The 22,007-nt window shown below is 50.0% G+C and overlaps 2 long non-coding RNA genes across 2 annotated transcripts; one reads left to right on the forward strand and one right to left on the reverse strand.

Annotated features, from left to right (window-relative positions):
• The first annotated feature begins 1,186 nt into the window (after window positions 1-1,186).
• Window positions 1,187-19,779, forward strand: LOC102024573. Its single transcript, XR_263940.2, has 4 exons — window positions 1,187-1,383; window positions 15,803-15,913; window positions 17,348-17,469; window positions 18,759-19,779. It is a non-coding gene; the product is annotated as an uncharacterized LOC102024573 (long non-coding RNA).
• LOC106146618 lies at window positions 14,313-19,850 on the reverse strand. The gene is made up of 3 exons (XR_001231146.1): window positions 19,777-19,850; window positions 15,819-15,920; window positions 14,313-15,716 (listed from the first exon to the last, which is right to left on the reverse strand). It is a non-coding gene; the product is annotated as an uncharacterized LOC106146618 (long non-coding RNA).
• Between the last annotated feature and the right edge of the window lie 2,157 nt (window positions 19,851-22,007).

The following is a 22,007-nucleotide window of genomic DNA, read 5'->3' on the forward strand; positions in this document are numbered from 1 at the left end:
CACTGCCCACAGGACAAAACTTAGTGTCCCTCACCAGGGCCTGCAAAGCTCTTTCTGTCCTGGCCCAGCCAAAAAGTGACTCTTTGGAATGGAAGAAACAGTTATCTCCCCAGAGAAGTATGAAAAAACCCTTTTATGCTCATCAGCAAAGGGAGAGACAAAGTCCCTCCTTCAAACAGAAGAGTGGGAGCCTGCAGGGGTAGCCGTGCACATTTCTATCAATTGTAGTATAGATCAATTATGGTAAATATGTATACATTGAAACACTATATAGCACTGAAAATGAAGGGTTTCTCACCACCTGCACAACACAGAGAAAGCTTGCAAACATCACAGTAAGCAAAAAGGGCCAGGTGCAACATTTCACTCTGTAAGAGACCATTCATGCAGAGCTCAAAAAGGCACAACGGCTCTGTGGAGATAGGGGTAACCCTAGTGATTATTTTGGGGGCTGATGTGGCTGGGGATGGGGTGGGAATTTTTTTTTTTTTTTTTTTTTTGGTACCAAGGATTAAACCTAAGAAGTTTCCACTAAGCTACTCGCCCAACTCTTATTATTATTATTATTTTTTTTATTTTGGGACAAGATTCTGTAAAGTTGCCTAGGCTGGGTTTAAACTTTCAATCTCCCGCCTCAGCTTCCCAGAGGCTTGGGATTACAGGGATGCACACCAATCTTTAGGGACTGGAGACATTCAGTGCTGGGATGTCTCTGCAGGGTGGCTCTGCAGGCATATACACATGCGACACAGACTAAGCTGTGTGCTTGAGATTGTCTGTCTGTCCTACCTCACTACAAAAGTAAGCAAGTGAGATAACTGTGTCCACCCAAATGAGGGTTATTATGTAGCTTTGAGGAAGAACACCTTGGATGCCTTTGAGCCAGGACTGCTGTGGGCTGCATTAGTAGAAAAGAACCCAGGGATATGAACACAGGTCCCTGTGATTGTCAAAACAAGCCAGTCCCTGTCGATGTAGGAGCCCCAGGGCCCTCACATTTGTGCACATTTTTAAATTTGGAGACGTAGAGGAAGGTCCCATGGAATATGCGGAGGTGGGGGCCGGCCAGGGACAGGATGACTCATCCTTTATGTATCTTTGCGTCTCCCTGGTTGCTGGGGACACATGTGATTTCTTTGGCTGCCAAAAATGTTTCAGTGAAAACATAAAAAGTGAGGCCGGGAAAGTGAGTTCGGTCGCAGAGAGCGCTGGCTTCGGGATCAAAGCGCTCTGGGTTGTCCTGTCACCAACAACTTGGAGACTGAACTAGAGACACTCAGCCCCTCAGTCAGTCTCCCACTGTGACAGGGCTCTAAGTGCCTGGACTGCAAGAAGTCACACGCACCAGGCATCTGAGCAGACAGGGACCCCACAGCACAGCAGGTAGGTCACCGACGCCGGGACTATCCTCTCCCCCGCACCTCCGCATCCTGCCACTTGGTCAGAAAAAGGACAACTGTGCTGAGGAAGGGTCTACGGGACCCACCTGAGCGGTCAAGGACAGTGGAGGGCCCAGAGGCCATCCTGGGGCCAGGGAAAGAGGCCAGCCTCCCCCTGCTGCACGGATGGGCCATGTGTCCAGGTCCTGCCTGAGGCCAGGATGACAGATGGCTCCTGAAGGAAAGGTCACCGTCTCCAGCACGGCTGTGTATTTGGCGAAGGCAGCCGCGGGCGGGGCTCCTTCTGAAGCCCTCGAGGCCTGGACCTCACCGGCAACCGGACTTTATTTTGGTTACTGAGAATGGAAGAAGCCTCGGGTCATAAATAACTGCCTGGCCGGCCGGCTGGCCTCTCCCCCAGGCGCCCGCGGGTCCCGGGCCTCTTCAAGGCCAGCGTGTCCCCTGCCCGGCCGCGAGGGCGGCGGGAGGGCCGGTGGTGGCTCGGAAGCCCGGTGGGGAGGCGGGGGAGCACGGAGAGGGGTCTCGGGCCTGGGTTCAGAGCAAGGTTAGCCAAATAGTGGATAAATTAAGCGAGGGAAACAGACAGCTCCCCTCATCGTGAACTTTTCACCCAGCTAACCTGCTCCTCACCCACTCTCAGGTGGTGGCAGCAGCTCCCACCCTACAGCTGTAACCTCCCGGGGGGATTGTCACCTGCCTCTTCCCTCAGCCCTGCCACTGCGGCCCAGGTGGGAGGCTGAGGGTGCGGGCCCGGGCCTTGGCATCACTACACCCAGAGACACAGGGCTTGGGCCAGCACAAAGGTCACGCCCGGCAGAATTCAGGTCCCCTCCTCTGCCCCCCAGCTGGTGCCTCATTGCGAAGGTCACACAGCCCTGCCCAACGCTGGTCTCTGTCTTGTGAGGGACAGAGGATCTTTGTAGGAGGCTTGGGTCATCCTCCTTGGTACTGGCCCTGGAGGTCTGGGGTGGGTCCCTAGCACGACCCCCAACCTGAGCCGCCTTGGGGCATCTTTAGGGAGCAGGTAGAGAGGGCCTCCCCATAGCAGCTGCCAGCCTTGTCCCTCTGTCTTCTCCTCATGGTCCCTTCCCTTCTCATTAGACCTCAGATCAAAGGACTCCTCCCCTGAGAGGCACATGGGGCCACAGCAGACAGGGCCCTGTCTGACGGCTCCATGACATCTCTGCCACCTAGTAAGCAGGCTCTACAGAGGCTAATGGTCTCTCAGGTCTTCAAGCCACTGAGGTAGGCACAAGGGTTGAGGAGCCCCAAGAAGGAAGGAGGACCTGCAGAAGAGGTAAAGGTCTCTGGGCCCAGCCAGCAACCATGCCCCTTGTAGCCATCTGGTCTACCCATGACTGCCCAGCCTGCTAGTGCTCTGAAAGAATCCATGACCCAAAGGCATGGCTGAGCCAGGCTGGGGCAAAGGGCAGCCAGGGTATGGGGGGCACCGGAAGTGGGTGGCCTAGGGCTCATTCACTCCACAGGCAAGTAGGCACTGAGTGCTACAGTGGCTGAGCATGGTACCTGACCTGGGGACACAGAGAGGAGCCAGTCCAGGCACCTGGGCTTACTAGGTGGCAGAGATGTCATGGAGCCGTCAGACAGGGCCCTGGCTGCTGTGGCCCCATGTGCCTCTCAGGGGAGGAGTCCTTTGATCTGAGGTCTAATGAGAAGGGAAGGGACCATGAGGAGAAGACAGAGGTGGGCAGAGGCGGAGGCACAGGGCTCAGGGGCTATGTCGCAGGCTAGGAAGTGAGCAGGGGCCAGACGGGGTCAGGAGCTCAGAGCCGCTCTTGGTAGCATTGTCCTACCACGGTGCACCCTCCGGGGGGTGGGCGGTCAGGGACCGTGGTTCTGCCCCTTGACATCCACGTCACTGGGAGCAATACTTCAGGGCTCAGAGCCTCAGTTTGGGCTTCTGTGGAATAGGGGCTCAATCTGGACCTCCCCAGGACTGCAGAATGGCTGGAGGAGGAGGGCTTGGCCTCAGCATGGGTAGCATGACATCAGCGACGTCACAGACATCGGAGTGTGGCAGGCGACAGCCCGTGAGGAGGTGAAGCCGCAGGCCGTGGGCCCCAGCGCAGTCTGTAACTTTTCTCTGCTCCAAGCACATGTGCAGAGCTGGTGCGTCAGAGGTCTCGGTAGGAAGAAGGACGAGGACCGTCCTGCACGCCTTCTCCCCTGCAGTGTCCCTGTTCCTGTGACAGCGGACTCTGAGAAGCCCCCCTCCTCTGGGAAACCCAGAGCCACCTTTTCTTTAAACAGATGGATCTCATCTGGGGGTCAAATAATGTCCAGGTCTCAACCCCTTGAATCATTTTCCTGAGTGGACCCGCTGGATGGACCTGTGGTCCTCACTGGAGAGGCAGAGGCTGTGGCCAGGGAACCTGTGCCAAGGATGAGAAGGAAAGGAATGCAACTCTCCTACAAAGAGACCCCTGATTTTGGAGAGTCTTCTGAAGTTCCTATAAACTCTCGTAGCTTATGCTTTCTGAATAGATGAGAAAATTTTTATCGGCTGCTACTTTTTAAAATTAACGTTGAGGTTGGGTGTGGTGGCACATGCCGGTAACCACAGCACTTAGGAGGCTGAGGCAGGAGGATCACTGTGAGTTCGAGATCAACTTTTGCTCCATAGTGAGTTTAAGGCCAACCTGAACTACATAGAGAGACCCTATATCAAAAAAACAAACAAGCAAACAACAACAACAAGATAAAATTAATGCTGAACTGCACTGAGATCAGTGACATCAACACCTCAAGTGCTTCGAGAGGGTCTCCCCAACCAGCCCACTGTGGCGGGGTCTGTTGGAGAGAATGCGCCTAGCAGATGGATGAATGAAAGCAGAAGGGGAGGAAGTAGCCCCACATTAAACTGGCGTGACCCTTCTGAGAGAGCTGACTGCTCTAAAAACGTCACTGCGGTCCTGCGCGTCCCCTCCCCTGACACAGATCTCTGGAGCTGAGCCCGTCCAGCAGTGGGATTTCCCCTGGGGACCGTGACCTTCCTGCTTCCTGTTTTTCCCACAGCTCCTGGGCCAGGGGCTTCCCGGAGCAGACGCTCCACCCATGGGCTTATTGCTGTCAAACATGGATCCTGTATTATGGAAAAGATAGTGTCGTGACAAGGAAGAGAAAAAAGAAAGAAAAAAAAAAAACCCATGCTGGGCTCTCCCAGTCTCCCAGCAGGCAGCATTTCCCTCGGCACCTGGGACCTGTGATCACGGCGCCGCTCAGAGCAGGCAGATCTGGACAGCATGGCTGCAGTTTGCATTACTTATTTTTACAGCTTATGATTTTTACTTAACGCTAATAGATGTTTTCGGTATTTTTACAATAGTTCGATGATTCTGTTAAAGATCATTTTGATACCTTCATACTACTCCTTCATGGGGTTGTACCATATTTTGGAAAAGCTCTTTTCCTAACAAGTGTGTAGGGTTTTTTCCAGGTTTGTTTGCCATTGATAATAATGCACACTGATTTATTGATTTACGGGATACTGGGGATTGAACCCAGGGCTTTTGCACTGGACTACATCTCCAGGACTTTTTAAAATTTTCATTTTGAGGCAGGGTCTCGATAAATTGCTAATTTACTCCAGCTGTGCTTAAATTCGTGATCCTCCTGTGCCAACCTCCCAGACTATGGGAATTATAGGTGTGTGCCGCCACATCCGGGTCCCGTGCACATTTCAATGATTCTGGCTTTTTCCATCTTTTAAACTTACTTTGGTGTGAATTCCAACACAGAGCTAGAACATGAGTTCATTTTATGAAAGTTTGTTGTGTTCCTCTCTTTCCTTTTCCTTCCCTTTCCTTTCCAAGTGTGTGTGTACATGCATATGTGTGTGTGTGTGTGTGTGTGTGTGTGTGTGCGCGCGCGCACACACCTGCCTTACTGGACACGGAACCCAGGGCTTTACACATTCGAGGGCAGCCGTCTCTGACTGAGCTACACCCCCAACCTCTGCTACATTTCTTTTCAAAGGGATCCTACTATGCCCTTGGCTCAGGGTGACTATGTGAATCTCTGTGCTCACCGATGCTTCGTGTGACCTTCAAAGCATCTCTTTTCTAGCTTAGTAAATATAAGACAGTCCCTCAATGCTGCATTGATCTGCACTTGACTATTAGCAAGGACAAACATTTCCCAGTATAGTGGCTCGGGGCCTGTGTGCTTGGGGAGGTAACGAACCCCAGAGCTGGACTGCAGATATGAACTATGCATAAACCCATCTCCAGTGGGGTAGAGTGTACTTTTTTTTTCCAATTCAGCTAGCCATTTAATTTCTGTTTGCATATTTGCACATGCAAATATGAGCACCAAAATCAAACATGATCTTTAGCCAAAGAGCTTACAATAAATTTTCAGATTTCCAGTATCTGTTAGAACTACCCTAAATGAGTATTATAGGAGTATCTTGAACAAACAGTAATAATTACCATACTTGCAGAACTCAGACAACTCAAAAATAACTGAATTGTATCCCAGACCCAATTATCAGGATTCCAGATGCATAATTTTTTTGTCCTCTAACACCTGAGTGCATGGATTATATCTGCAGAAACTGCTTGGCTGGAGAGATTTGACTAAGGCAGAAGTGAAAGAGTTTTCTTGGGGCAAACAAAAGCGTAGCCTTATAGACTTTTGTAGATAATAGAGAAAACATAGGAATGTGGGACAGACACCAGACTTCATGTTTGTTGACTGAATGATCCCGTATTTCCATAAGTAAATGAGAGGTCAAATTCCTAATGCAGTGTACAACACAGACAAGCATTCCGCAAATGTCAACGCCCGCCTCTAACTTCTTTAAATGTACATAATTCTTTTATGTCCCTTATTCACATATATTAGAGTCATGATTCTTTTTCTTATTTCTTTCAGTGGGCTCTTTACCTACTATAGTGATCTTTTTCATTTGCTGCCTGCTTCTTAACATTTTATTTTGTTCACAAAATTTACCATCTCAAAAAGTTTATGGCTTTTAGTATCTGTTCCTCCCCCGTGAGATGTCCTGAGTTGCGTTAGTCACGTACATGCACATGAGGGACCCAGCCCCCAGGTCTGGAGATTGACCAGTCGGGTAATGTAGTTGATTTTGTACTAGGCTGGGTCAGCCTTCCTTGATGTGGGTCCTAAAGACCAGGCTCACTATAGCACATGGAATAATTCTTTACAGACAAAAGGACCCAGAATCTCCTCATTCACAGCACTTTTTTTTTTCAGCGGTAGGGTTTGAACTCAGGACATTCACACTGCCCTATATCTCCAGCCTTTTTTTATTTTGAGAGAAGGTCTCACTAAGTCACTAAGTTGCCCGGCCTGGGCTTGAACTTGTGATCCTCCTGCCTCAGCCTCCCAGAGTGCTGGGATTATAATTGTATACCACTGCGCCTGACTCAGAGGAACTTTTGCCTTGGACTTGATTTAGGGTCAGTTTTCTTGATTTAGTGGTAGTAGTTATCACTGTTTTTATTTTTTTGTTGTTTTCTAGTAAATATATTTGTCAAATACCCAACAAGAACCATGTAGGTATAAGACTCAGTCTGGGGATAGAGACTGAATAAGACAGACAGGTCTGCCCAGGGGCAGGGGTGGGTCGTGAGGGCAGGAAGGCACACACCAGCCAGAGGTATCTGGGCCACAGAGACCTCTCGTGTGTGCCATGTGCCATGTGCCATGTGCCATGTGCCACACTGCTGGGGCTTGGGACACATGTGAGTCCCCAGGCCTCGCCATCGGTCACGGACATGTGGGGCACGGTACTAACATGCATGACCTATGCAGGCATATGTCTTGCGGTGACGGTGGTCCTCTGGGGGAGATGTCAGCCAGGGACGGCGTTCCCAAGGAAGTCACATTCAACTAGGATACAGAAGGCTGATTTGGAGCAAACTATGCAAAGAAGGAGTTTTGTTTTATACAACCCAGTGCCTTCTCACTGAGCTATATCCCCAGCCCCTTTTAGTTTTCGTGAGACAGGGTCTTGATAAGATGCCCAGGCTGACCCCACACTAGCCATCCTCCTGCCCCATACTCTGGGCCAAAACTGGGTCTCGCCTAGGCTGGTGGATCAGAGTGTGGAGTTCAACCCACATTTGGTGGCCCGATCTGCCAGCGCCCCACCCACCCAGGTCCTCTTTTGTCTTAGGCGCTGCTACTTTCTCTGACCCCAGCCGGGCCTGGCCTCCTGCCCTTCAGGAGTTCACGGGGAGGTGAAGTTTCCCTCCCCTCCCGTCCCGGGAGGCCTGGCCACCACATCAGGCCCGAGAAGGCTCTGGGACTGGAGGAGCTGTTTGTCTGTTCTCTGCGCCCTCTGCCCGGCTCTGGGGTCCAAGCAGCGGGTTTCCGTGACCAGTCAGTCCCTGGCGCAGGACCCCAGACCTGGGGACTCCTTGGAGCTGGAGCCAGCTGCTTTTCCCTGGTGTCCCCTGCTTGCTGTGAGGGGCACAGAATGGCCTGAGTTCAAGTTCACTCCGCGGCACCAGGACAGCCGGGAGAATGACCGCCACCGTGAACCACGCTGGCTCTGCCTCTGGGATTGCTGGGCTGCCGTGGCTCCCACAGACCTGGAGGGGAAATTCCAGCCCATAACTCTGCCTTGGGAACGGCCACGGACACTCAGAGTCAGACGCCTGCCGGGATCCCCACTGCGTTTCTACTGTCTGCAAGGTCTGGGTAGACTCACCTCTCTGAGCCTCAGTTTCTCCATGTGTCAAATGGGGTCCGCCCGGAGCTCCAGGGCATGGCACCATGGGTGTGGTATCTGGTAACAGCTCCAGGTGGTGAGAGAGGAGCAGGCTTTGCCACCAGTGGCTCCTCAGAGAGTCAGTGAACACTAGCATGGGCCATCAGAGGGATAGTCAGTGCCAGCAGGTAAACTGAGGCCTGGCCTAGCTTGCGTAAGCCTGCGTCGTGATAGAGAAGCTTTCACCGCAGGGTGTCACTCACTCCATCCTCCAGGTGGTGGAGATAGAAGGAAATTCTTTCTGTCTCTCTCTGTCACTGAGCTACATCCCCGGACTGTATTTTATTTTTGAGTTAGGGTCTCCATAAATTGCCCCAGCAGACCTTACTGTCTCGGCCTCCCAGAATGCTGTGATCACAGGCATGTACCACTACCTCCTGCTTAAAATGAGCTTCTTATGGAGGAAGACTCAAAGGGTCAGAAAGGTTGACAAACTCAGTCGAGGGTGCACAGCCAGTGAAAGCTTGGCTGGGCCCCTCCAGATTGCTAGGCTGGGCCACTGCAGAGTAGGGCGTGAGTGAGAACAGGGTCCAGGCCCAGGGAGCCCGAGAAGTTTTCATGCCTGCTCTGCCTGCAAGTGCAGAGCTCCTGACACCCCCCGACACAGGCCCTCAGGCCCCCAGAACTGGTCTCACCCCCTTGGCTCATCCCCAGCCTGTCTCTGGAACCTTGGCCGGGTGCTGGGGGAGGCCAGGGAAGGGGGCAGCCCTGGGGAGCCCTGGGGAGCGGGGCCGTTGGGCCAGCGGCTGCGCCTGGCTGCTTTGTTGCACGCTGACAGATGCAGCCACCACACACTTCAGCTGCCAGCTCGCGGCGGTCACTCAATCCATCACCCCGGGCGGGGGCTCCGGGCCCCCGGCTCCTGGCCGCTCTGCCTGCGGTGTTGTTTTAGTCTGACTCGGGCTGTGAGATAAACGGGGCATGAACTGGCCCCCTGGCAGGGGGTCACCCCTTCTGCCCTCATTAAAGTGCCAATCAAGAAGAGGAATGGAGACTCGCCAGTAAGCGCAGCCTCCGGCCAAGGGGGCAGGATCCAGGCTCCCGAGAAGCCAGCGGCGTGTCTCCCTCGCTGCGCATCTGGCTGCAACATTGAGGCTGCCCTGCGGGAGGGGCCGGGGGGTCCGCAGCGGCAGATGCCCAGCCCAGGCCACTGCACCTGGGCTCCAGCCCTGGCCAGCTGTCCAGGTATCATGGTCCCTGTACCAATCACCCCAGAAGTTCACAGTTTAAAACATTTGATTATCTTCTTGAGATCTACGGGTGCCTGAGCTCGGCTGCAGTAATCAGCTGGGGCTCAGGGGGCGGAAGAGCCGCCCCATGGCTCAGGCCTACGCCTGGAGACCTTGTGGAGACACAGAGAAAGTGGGCTCGCTGGGTTTGCTGGGGTGACTGCGTCTCTCTCTCCTTCTCCACAAGGCCTGAGGGCCTCTCCTTGTCTATGTGGCCCCTGCGCCAGGCCTCACCCACAGGCTAGGTGCGCAATGCCCCAGTGACGTGGGTGGGGCGTGCTGGGCCACCTGCTGGCTTTGGCCAGACTGGTACAGAGCAGCTTCTGCCCTACCCTAAAGCAAGTCGGGGGCCAGCCCGGATTCGGTGTGAGCCAGGACACCTCCTGCCACAGAGCTGTGCGACCAGCTCTCCCTGCCCCTGGGCTCTCTGCCCGTGGGCATGTGAGTCAGAAGCCTCTGGGCTGGAGGAGGGGCCTGGAGACGGCGCCCTCCACAGTTTATCCCACCGTACGTGTCCTCCGTGGTCTGTCTGTTCTCGAACCCCACCCCAGAGCCTTCATAACAAGGCTTTAGAGAAGAAATGATGAAAGATCATGCATTCACTTCAAATACTAAGTAAAAATAATAATCACAGCTATTGCTTAGGAACTCGCAATATTGCCAAGCATTGTCCTAAGCCCCTAGATTGCATTTAATTTTCTCGGCGATCCCCAGGTACGACTGTCACCTTTGTGTCACAGATGTATAAAGTGAGCAGACTGAACTGTCATGACTACTCGTAGGGCTTGAGGTGTTGTCTTCTTGCTTGTGGGTTCTTCTCCCTTCCCCACTCTGCTCTCTGCTCTGCCCTGGGACACCGGCCTCCGCCAGCTGTGGCAGCTGTGGGTGACCTCATGGGTGACCTCAAGGATGGCATCCGTGGGGGTTCCCCAGCCCTGGCTCCCAGTTCAGCTTTGCCAGTGGGAAATGGTGGCAGGACCTCTCTCTTTCTCTCTCTATCTCTCTATCTCTCTCTCTCTCTCTCCCTCCTGGGCTGAAGTTGGGCAGCAGTTGACTTTCTATCAGACCCTGGAGTTGCCATCAGGTGGTCCTTTCAGCAGCTGTAACTGTCACCTGTCCTGGGGAGGGATGGCATGGGGTGCTTTGCCACCTCTTGCTGATGTCCTTGACCCCTTGTAACCCCCGCTTGGGCTCCACCACACAGTCGCATGCTGTCTGCCTGGACACAGCTCCTCTGTGCCCTGCTGTGGCCCTGACAGATGCAGGGGGCAAAGGCAGAAGCAAAGAAACTAAGGAGGCGGCCACCGTGACCAGGGCAGAGGTGCTGGTGGGTGGCTTCCTAAGCCTGAGCCAAGATTTCCCAATGGGTTGGATGTGAAACTCGAGTAAAAGGAATTATGAGGATGAGGCCACAGGAGAACAGGCAAGGCTGAGGGAGAGGCAGGGTGTGAAGGACAAAGCTGAAACATTCGGTTTGGGGTGAGGTAAGTCTGGGATGCTTCACTTCAAGCGGAGATGTTGAGAAGGTTGTTGGAGCTCCGAGGCTGGGTTTCAGGGTAGAGAGCTGGGCCAGAGGTAACGTTTTAAAACCCATAGAGGTGTAGTCTTTAAGGCCATGAGGCTGTGGCTCACCAGGGAGGGATCTGCTAGGGAACTCTGAGGCTCTCCGACAGCTGAAGGCAAGGAAGGTGGAGACTAGAGAGGCGTGGAAGCGAATCAGTAGGAGGGAAATCAGGTGAGATGAGGCCTTCTAATGAGAACCAGAGCTGGCAACTCCAAGGTCACTGATGATCTTGGAAAAGCTGGAACTATGGGGATAAAACCTTAACTGGAAAAGGAACAGAGGAGAAATTTTTTATTTTGTTCATAGTAAAGTAGCTGGTACTGGACTGATCTGCCTGTCATAAAATAATTATGAAAGTGGCTTTCCTCGTGACAGCTGGCTCTGTGTCCTCCAGGGTAGACTTTATCTTGACTTTTCTTCTTTTCCTCAGCCCAAGCTAGCTCTGCACAGCCAGTTTCTCCCTCCCTTTTACTTTTTCAAATAAACTTTGGTACCATTGAAAAAAAGGGTAAAATTTGTGAAACAACTATGTGAGGTTACGGTGTTTAACAGAAGAGAAACACCCTAGGAGGCACTCCGCACTCATCACTGTAGCTTTCTGCCTGGGGACAATGTCTGAGAAGGAGAAGGAGTCCAAGCAGAAAGCCACAGTCTCCCAGATGCAGAAAAGAGCTCAGAGTGTGCAGCTGCCACGTCAGCTAGAATTTGTGGCACAGGTAACAAAAACAGGGAACCAGAAAGATCTAGAAAGGATTTAGAAGTAATACCCTAGGAGTAAGGGCTTCCTTCTAGACAGTACATCAAACTGAAATAAAACCACTCTAACCAAGTCTAAAATTGATCCTTAAAATGAAGCTAACCCACCAGTTATTTAACTGTGTGCCAGAAAAATAAAAGCTTCTACACTCTTTAGGGGACCATATCATAATCCAGAGTAGTGCCCACAATGTTCAATATGTCTAGTGGATAATAACACAGTTATCAGACACATAGAGAAATGTGACCCATACACAAGACAGGAAACCAATCAATGGCAGCAAATTTCATATAATCCAGATGTTAGGGTTAGCAGACAAAGTCTTTAAAATATATAATTATGCTAAAGGATTTAGTGGAAAGGGTAGACAAACTATGTAAACAGATGGAGAAATTTATTATAGAACTGAAAGCATTCTAGAACTGAAATGCACACTGTGAAATGAATTCTTGGAAGTGATTAATATCACATGAGACATGGTGGAAGAAAGGATCTGTGACTGCAGAGACAGGGCAATAGAAATTACAAAAGCTGAAGCACATGAAAGAAAGAGAAAATCAAATAAGACACAACAAAGTACTCAGGATCCATGGGATAATATTAAGTGAGCCAATATAGTTTTAGTTGGGTGACAGAATGCAGGAAGAGAGACTAGGACAAAGAATATATTAGAAGAGATAATGGCCATTTTCCAAAATGCATGAAAGATGTCAACCCATAGATTCAAGAGTATACCACATGCCAAACAGGACAAGCGCTAAAATACCATCCCTGAGCCATTATAGCAAACAGCTAAAAACCACAGAGAAAGCAGACATTCGTGAAGATCAACCAGAGAAAAAAATGATACATCATATCCAAAAGAGCAAAAATAAAAACTCTGGAGACTTTTCATTAGACATGTTAGAAACTAAAAAAATAAGAGGTGACATTTTTAAGTGAAGAAAGAAAAATTTCCAGCCTAGAATTCTTAATCCAGTGAAAACCCTTTGCAAACTCCAGGTAAAATAAAAGCATATTCAGGAAAGCAAAAACTGTGATATTTGTTTTTTTTTTGTTTGTTTGTTTTTTTGGTTTTTCTCTGGTACCGGGAACCGAACTCACGACCTTGCACTTGCCAGGCAGGCGCTTTTGCCGCTGAGGTAAATCCCCAGCCCCCAAGTGTGATATTTGTTGCCAGCATAAATTCTCTACAAGTACTGAACAAGTACATTTTTTCAGGCTTAAGAAGTAGCTCAGGGGAATCTTAGAACCTCAATAAGGAATAAAGAGCACCAGGAATACGCACACTTGCAAAAAATTTATTTAGAAAACTACTGGTTACAGCAAAAATAATAACATATGGTAATGTTCATTTAAAAGGTAGAAATATAGTATCTGACAATATCACAAAGAGAAGGTACATTAGTTACTTTTCTTGTCCCTGAGACATAATACCTGACACCTATGAGTTAAGGGAGGAAGGGTTTATTTAGCTCTTAGTTTTTAGAAGTTTCAGTCCAGAGTCAGCTGGATCCAAGGTAGGGTAACATGGCAGAGAGGCATGGCAGAGGAGAAACAGTCCGTGGCAGGCAGGCAGAGGGCAGAGAGCAGCAGCAACAGCAGCAACAGCAACAGCAGCGGCAGTAGCCTGCCTTCCATTTGTCCCTTTGTATTCTATCCAGGCTATAAACCTATTGACTGGTGCCACCCACACCCAGGGTGGGGCTTCCATTACACACACCCAGAACTATATTCAACCAATTTAGTTACCACACAACCTTAATCCACATTCACATACCCTAATCCAGCCACCTCCAAAAAGCCCCACTTATGACGATGTGATACTTTGAGGGATCTCTAGATACAAACCATAACAGAAGGAAAGGTGTATACAAGTAATTCCAGGTGGACTATGATAAGCTAAGACTGAATATTGGGATCTCTAGAGCAGACTAAACAAACAAGTAATAACAAAACCCAAGAGATATAATGATGTACCAATGTGCATTTGCTGACTGTGATAAATGTTCCATTGTTATATGAATACAAATTTTTTTTGAAACTGGGGCACACTCTGTTGCCCAAGCTGGCCTCAAACTCCTGGGCTCAAACTGGCCTCAAAGCCCTGAGGTTCCTTCTGCCTCAGTCTCTCCAGCAGATGGCTAGTGGCTCTCATACAGGATGCCAATAACGGGGGAGGTTGTGAGTGGGTTGGAGGCAGACAGCGCACAGGCAGTCTCTGCACTTTCCACTCAGTATTGCTAAGAACCTACAACTACTCTGGGAAATAAAGTCTCCCTCTATATATTTTTAAAGCCAAGAAGTAGCTAGGCATGATGGCACATCCCTGTAATCTCAGGTATTGGGGAATCTGAGGCTGGAGTATCACAAGTTTGAGGTCAGCCTGAGCAGAGTAGGGAAAATTTGTTTCAAACTTTAAAATACAGCCTATGCTGGGTGTGGTGGCACACACCAGTAATCCCAGCACTCAGGAGGCTGAGGCAGGAGGATTGTTTTGAGTTTGAGACCAGCCTGGGCTACAAAGTGAGTTCAAGACTAGCCTGAACTGTATAGTGAGACCCTGTCTTAAAAAGACCAAATAAAATAAAATTAAATTAAATTAAAAAATAAAATACAGCCTATGGCTGTAGCTCAGTGGTAGAGCACTTGCCCAGCATGCAACTGGGTTCAAGGCCTAGTATTATAAAGATAGGGGATGAGGATAAAAAAAATTCTGAAACACACTCAACCCAAAATAGGAAAGAAAAGGAGTAAAGAACAGATGGTACAAATAGAGGACGCAGAGAAAAATGGTAGACTTAAGGCCAACCACATTGGCAATTGCACTGAAAGCAAGCAGGATAAGCAATCCACATAAAAGCCAGACAGCGCTGAACTGGATGCAAGGAGAAGACCCAGCTATGTGCTATGCATGCAGCATACGGACACCAACTAGAGGAAAGTAAAAGACTGAGGGGAGGTGTGCCACACAAACCTGAGTCCCAAGAATGCAGATGGGGCTAGATTAACATCGATTAAGCGTACTCAGGACAAAGACTATTACCAGAGAGCGAGAGAGGCATTTCCTAATGAGAAAGCCCATTGCTCAAGAAGAAGTAAAAGTCCTAAATATGTACGGGCCCAGCTTTGATACATGTAGCAAAAACACTGACAGAGCTAAAGAACCTAGAATGCCCTGCTCATCACTGGGGATTTTAGCACGCCTCTCTGAGACCCTGGCTGAACCGCAGACATAACAAATCAATACAGAGAGAGTTGGCTTGAAAAAGAGACGCCAGGTGTGGTGGTGCAGGACTATAATCCCAGCACTCTGGGAGGCTGAGGCAGGAGGATTGCAAGTTCAAGCCCTGCCCAGGCAACTTCAATGATGTAACAAGATCCTGTCTTAAAATAAAAAAGGGCTAGGGGTGTAGCTCAGTGTGAAGGCTCTAGGTTTAATCCCCAGAATCACCAAGAAGAAAAAAGAGGCAGAATCTAAGAAGAGGAGGTGGACAGAAACCTCTATCTTTTGGGAAATTTTCCTTAAGAGGGCAGAGGACCAAGCAGAGGCTGGGTGGGGCCTGGGGTCAGAGGCGGGGTAAGAATGGGAGCAGCAAGGCAGCTCATGTGCTGCTGGGGATGCCCAGAGAGGGAAGGGCCTTCTCAGTGAGGGACAGTGAGTGAACAGCTGCAGGACAACGTCCTTGAGTGGGAAGCAGAGGCGGCATGAGCAGGACATTGGCCCGAAGGATAGCAGGAGACGCAGGGGTGGGGGTCATTTCCCAGGGCGGTGTTGGCCTGAGCCATGGCCCCTGCTTTGCAACCAGGCCTCCTGAGGACGGGCGGGGACAGCTTGGGCAGCATCCTCACAGTCTTTGCAACTCTGTGTGCGCCTGCTTCTCCGTGTCTTTTTCCCAAGGAACTTGAGTGGGTCATGGGAAGCTGCCCCACCATAAGAGGTGGGGCCAAGAGTGCTGCTTGTATGAACTTTCCCATATATGAGGATTGTAACATTCAGAGATCTCTGAAAATAACAGATAGGGATAAAAAATATTTGAAGCAATTGGTTTACAAAAAAGGAAATGGTTCTTGTATTCGTCTGTTTTTCAGTACTGTAACAACATACCTGAAGTGGGGTACTTATGAAGAGCAGAGGTTTATGCAACACACACTGAGAAGGCTGACAGTCCAAGATCAGGCACCACACTGACACCACCTTTGGTGAGGCCTAAGGACAGAGGGCATCGTGGGGGAGGGTCATCTCAGCAGGCAGAAAGCCAGGAGAGGCTCAGGGTCAGGCCCTGGCTTCCATAACAACTCACTCTTGCCAAGCATGGTGGCTTGCACCTGTAATCCCAGCACTCAGGAGGCTGAGGCAGGAGGATCACTGCAAGTCTGAGGCCAAGAACTAACTTTGGGTTCCCATGAGAACTACGCCAATCCCTTGTAAAGACCTGTCATCCTGAGTGATCTAAGGACTTCACATTAGGCACCCGTGTGTGTGTGTGTGTGTGTGTGTGTGTGTGTGTGTGTGTGTGTGTGTGTAGTACTGGGGGTTGAACCTAGGGGTTTCACATCGAACCACAACCCCAGCCCTTTTTGAAAAAACATTTTTATTGTGAAACAGGGTCTCACTAAGTTGCCCAGGCTAGACAGGAACTCATGATCCTTGGGCCTCAGCCTCCCAGAGTGCTGGGGGGACAGGCCCGTGCAGCACACCGGGTGAGGCCCACCTTCAACAGGTCCCAGTTCACCACTGTCACCCTGAAGACTGAGCCTCGGACGCATGAATCCTTGGGAGACAAACCACAGCGAAACTGCAGCGGCTCTTAACCATGATTTCCCATCCAAGAACTGCACATCCGCTAAGATACTCATTTTCCCCACATTAGCAAAGATCAAAAAGCTGTTAAAACATGTTCCTGAGAAGGGTGTGAGGAAACACATGGGCCACCATTTCCAGGGGCAAGGGGCATTGGTGAGGCCGCCACACGAGGAAACTAGACAATATTTACCAAAATTACAAATGCGAAAAGGATTGAGCAATGCCTCTTCCAGGACTTTAGCCGATAGATTGCAGAATGGAGCCTGTGTCCTGTGACTCATTGCAGCTTTGTTTGTGACAGCAAGAAGCCTGGAATTGACTTCAGTGACCGCTGGTAGGGCATGGTAACATAAATACAGTTTATCTGTGCAATGGAAACTGTGCACGAGCCAGGAAAATTGGAAAACTATTTATGTGCTGATATGCAATGACTTCCAAGGAATACTGTTCAGGGAAAAAAACAAAGAAGCAGTAAGCTAAAATTTAAAAAAAAAGAAAAAGAAGGGAGAATATATAGATGTATGTGTACTTGCCTACATAAATATAAAGTGCCTGTGTGTGGGACTGTGTGTACGTGTGTCTGTGTGTGTATGTCTGTCTGCATGTATGTGTATCTATCTGTGTGTGTGTGCATGTGTACACACACGTGTGTGTATTTCTGGAAAAATACATAAGAAGTCAGGGAAGGGGACTTGGTAACTGGATGACAGAGGTGGGCAGGAAAAGAAAGATAAACCACAAATAAAAGCAAACACAGAAGGCATGAGACAGCATTTAACAAACTCCATTCAGTGTACTCTACTTCCGGCTCCCCTTTATTTGTCTTCTAGGTACATGTTTCCGGAGTTCCATGTAGAAAACCTAAAGGGCTTTCAGCCTGGCCTTTTGATCCCACAGTAGCCTATGGAGGCAGAAGTGAGCTGGAGCTAAGCCTGCCAGTTCCCTTTGCTAAGTACTTATTTTGTGTTTACGATGGCACTAGCTACTCCTGGGGAAGTTTGTATACAGTGGGTTACCATCCCTGTTTTCTGTCTATTGACATTTAACAAATATGATGATTGATTAAGATAGAGCACTAATAGCTGCAGACATTCTCCCATCATTTGTGAGCGCTCTCTGGGTGTGATCGCTAGATTAACTTTGGGTCTGCATGGGAGCCTCTAGAGAGTGAGTAGGTGGTCCCCAGTGTCTCCTAATCCCTCGGCTATTCTGAGCATAACTGATGCTACGTCTGGAATCAGCTGGCTCAAGTTTGCATCCACTGATGCCTGTGTTGAGGTGGCTGGGCCCGACCAGCCAAGGGCACCTTCCAGCCGGAGTCCAGCAGAGGCCTCCTGCTCTGCGCCTGCGCCTGCGTCCGCCCGGCCAGCTCTGAGCTGCCTGGCCACGTGCACATTGCCTGCCTCGGTGCCCGGGACTTTAAACACCCTGGGCAGCTGGCCAGGACCTTGGTTCTGTTTGCAGAGTTGCCTAATCTCATCTTCGTGTTTAGCAAACAGAGCCAGGCTGCTGGAGCCCAGACAAGGGACAAACAGATGGCCCTCTGGCCCCTTGCAAGTGCCCCCCACGGGTCTCCAGGGCACCAAGGAAGCCCCAGGAGAAGCCCACCAAATGTCGCGGCCACACAGACTTAACTAACTTCCCCTTGGCCCACAGGCATCCTCAAGGGAAGAAAGGACAGAGCCACGCCATCTCACACCAGAAATCTGTCACTGAGACAGTGTGTCGCTGCTGACAGGGCTGCCCACAAGCCACCCGACCTCCTCTTCCCGAGCTGCTGCTTCCTGGCCACGTGGAGCCCACAGGCCCTGCAGCCACCCCGTCCTGTAACAGTCTCTCCTCTATCTCCGCCCCTCGTCCTCCAGAGTCCCTGAACCGGACTCATCCTGACCCACTCCAAAAGTTCCACCCTGATACTGACTTGCCCCTGACCCTCTGAGCTGAAGGTGTGGCTTGTACAGCGGCCTTTAGGGTAAAGGTTAGGGACCTGGGGGGTGGGGTCTTGGGTCGAGGACACCTCCTACTGCGTCTGACCAAACACTCTCCCCAGGGGTATAGTTGGTGGTTTGGCTCCAGAGGCAGGAGGATTGTAAGTTCAAGCCCAACTAAGTAACTTCGTGAGATTCTGTCTCAAATAAAATAAAAAGCTCTGGGGATGTAGCTCAGTGCAAAGGCCTGGGGTTTGATCCCCAGCAAATATATTTATAAATTTTCCATTTCTTTTCCCCACTTTTAAAACAGGACTTCAAGATTTCAGATCCTCCACCTGACTGGCATCGCATTTCCCTGGGGCAGCTGGTTTGATTGGAGACCGTAAGAACCGTGTCACTCCTGTTCCGGGGTAGAGTTGCCGAAAGAGAAGGTTTTGGGATGAGCTTACGCGTCAAAGGTGGCCGGCAGACACTTTGCAGGCTGTCTTTGCCTCGAAGCTACGGGAAACGCGGGGGAAGGGCAGCGTGGCCAGGTAGCGTGGCCATTGTGGCCTTGTTCTCTCCCATGCGGCAACTCCACTCTACCCATGGCCTTGAGGACCCAGGGCCACCCCAGGCCCTGTACTGCAAACCCACAAAAGGCACAAAGAGCCAGTGAGCTTGGTGACACAGACCTGTACTCCTATAACTGTGGAAGGCCGAGGCAGGAGGGAGCGTTGGAAGTTCAAGCTCAGCCAGGCCAACTTAGTAACCAACTCAGTGACTTAGACCAATTGAGTGACTTAGTGTCTCTAAATAAATAATAAAAATGGGCTGCAGGTGTAGAGCAGTGTGAAGGACTTGGCTTCAATCCCCAGGACAAAAGAAAAAGCCAATGGACTTTGCAAAGACATCCACCCTGGCCACCTGCCCTCCTGTGGTTTCCTTGTCCATCCATACCTGGGAGGTGACGACCTTTAGGACTTTACCTCTCACCCCTCCCTCAGCAGTGCAAGGCACAGTCCCCAGACACACGTGCCCCTTGTTCCATAAAGGTTCTGCTTTCTTGCTGAGCTTGGCTGGTGCACAACCTCCAAAGACTGGAGGCCTCAGGGGCTGACGGAACCTGGAACCTGCCGCACGCTGGTTCATGCATCAAAATACACAGGCTGCGTCTCCGCAGCAGACGTCTCCACAGTGATGCCGTTGCCTCCTTCCCGTTCTCTCTCTCTCCCCCAGACAAGCCTGCTCAACTCCCTGCTGTTTTAAAAACACCTAAAAGGAAAAAAATAAAACCTCCTTCCCTCCCACGTCAGGTTTGAAAGACACGTGGACGCTCCCACCTTCACCTTTGGGTCCTATTTCCGCCCAGGGCCTGGCTCCTGGCCCGCCACCCCCAGAGCAGTTGGGCAGAAGGTCACCGATGTGATGCCAAGTTTCCAAATCCACTGGCTGCCCTTCTGTCTTGCTCAACCTGACCCTAGGGCGGAGCTGGCTCCCCCGCTGGGCTGGCTAGTCACTCTTTCATCAGCCTTTACCCCAGGACGCCTCCACGAGCTCCTTGGCCTTCCCGGGCCCCTAGGCCTCTCACTTTTCTTACATCGATGCATGAAGTCCTCTGGGCACTGTCCTTTGGCCATGGCCTGGTCACTGCAGGGCCCCGAGTTTCATGTGTCCCTGTGTACCTCTGTACCCACCCTGTCCTTCTGACTGAGTAGTCAGGTCTTTCTGTCGCTGGTGGCCTCAATAAATAAAAGACCTTTTCAATAGGCTTACACAAAGCACAGGGGCTCTTCTGTGTCCCTGGGACCTGGCCTCTCCTCACCTTGCAGGCTGGCCTGTCTCTGGTTTGCTTCACTCTGGCGCAGCCCTCCCTACACACTGGCTCCTGGCTGCTCCAGAGTTATCATTTCTGGGTTCGAGTCCAGCGGAATGAAAGCATCTCTTCCTAACGTCTTATACCTTCTGCTCCACTCCCTGGGGTTCACTCTGATTGGACCAAATGTTCATTCTGGAAGCAATCTCTGCCTCCAATAGGGTTGTACAGATGGCCAGGCCTGATCACACAACCACTCCTGAAACAGTCATAAATATGCATGACATATAAACAGTCACAAAGCCCAGGCTGTTGATTGGCTTAGGCTGGGGGTAGAACCCTTCGTGAACTACAAGGACAGAGTGGGAGGGAGACTGTTTACTAAAGAGAACCTGGGGTCTCTTTGTGGAAGAAGAGAGAATGGATTCGGCCATGCAGTACCTCAATCTATGAAGCCTTCCCCAGCCTTCCCATCTTCTCGTCCAGGCAGAGAACCCCACTCCTGGCACTGGGTTGATCCTTATTTTTGCCTCTGCTTAGCTCTAGATTTTTTACTGTAGCCCCCCTCGTTTTCTCCTGCTTGCAACTATTTGAACAGCTCCTGGAGAGAACCCTTTCGTCCTCTAGTCACACCCATCCACACCCACCCTCTTCCCCTCAACTTGGTTATCTTTGTAAAGTTTAGATTGGCTGTCACTCATCCTTCTGGAGCTCAGCAGGACTCTGTGAGCCATCCTTGTGGTTGTGTGTGGGAGCTGTTTGTTTTTATTGCCGAGTAGTGGTCCAGTCTCATGTTATACTACAATTTGTTTACCCATTCACCTGTCAATGGACACTGGAGTTGCTTCCAGCTGTTGGTGATTGTGTGTGAATGTTGGTGTGTGTGCAGGTTTCTGTGCGAAGACATTCTCCTGCCTCTTGGACAGATGCCAGAAAGTGGGATTAATGAGCAGGTGGTAACGAGTGTTTAACTCTTAGAGAAACTGCCCAGTTGCCTTCCAAGGTAGTGGTACTATTCTACCTTCCCATCAACAATGTATGAGGGTTCCAGAGCTCCACATCCTTGCTAACACTTGCTACTGTCAAATGTTATAATTTTAATCACTGTGCATGTTTCTTGGCCATTTATATAATTCTTCTGTGAAGTGTCTGTTCAAATGTTTGCTTGTTTTCAATAGGGCTGCATGACTTACTGAGTTGATTGCTAAAAATTGGTTAAGATACATTGCTTCTACTATATGTCTCTAAAGGTAATTTGGTCTTTAGTTTTCTTATAAAGCCTTTCTCTGCTTTTGTATATGAGGAAAATGAGTTGGAAAATGATTTCTCCTCTATTTTCTGAAGGGATTTGTATAGGATTGATACAAATTTTCCCCTAAATGTTTGATTGAATTCACAAGAAAGCCATTTGGGCTTGGACTTTGTGGGAAGGTTTTTAATTATGCATTTAATTTCTTTTCTATCGAGGCTATTCAGATTTTATATTTCTCCTGTCAATTTAAGTAACATGTCTTTTAAGAAGTGTTTGCATTTTATCTGAGTTGTCAGATTTAAAGGTATAAAGTTACTCATAGTGTAATAATGATAAATGAAACAGATAATAGCAATAGAAAAAGAAATGTGAAATTTTATTTATTTACTTATTTTTGTGGTACTTGACAGTGAACAGGCCCCAGGGCCTGTACATGCAAGGCAAGTGCTCTACCACTGAGTCACAGTCCCAGTACAGATAATGATAATTTTTGAACTTTTTTTTTTTTTTTT

This window comes from Chinchilla lanigera, unplaced genomic scaffold (genome assembly GCF_000276665.1).
Source record: "Chinchilla lanigera isolate Chin_1 unplaced genomic scaffold, ChiLan1.0 scaffold00085, whole genome shotgun sequence".
NCBI classification, from domain to species: Eukaryota; Metazoa; Chordata; class Mammalia; order Rodentia; family Chinchillidae; genus Chinchilla; species Chinchilla lanigera.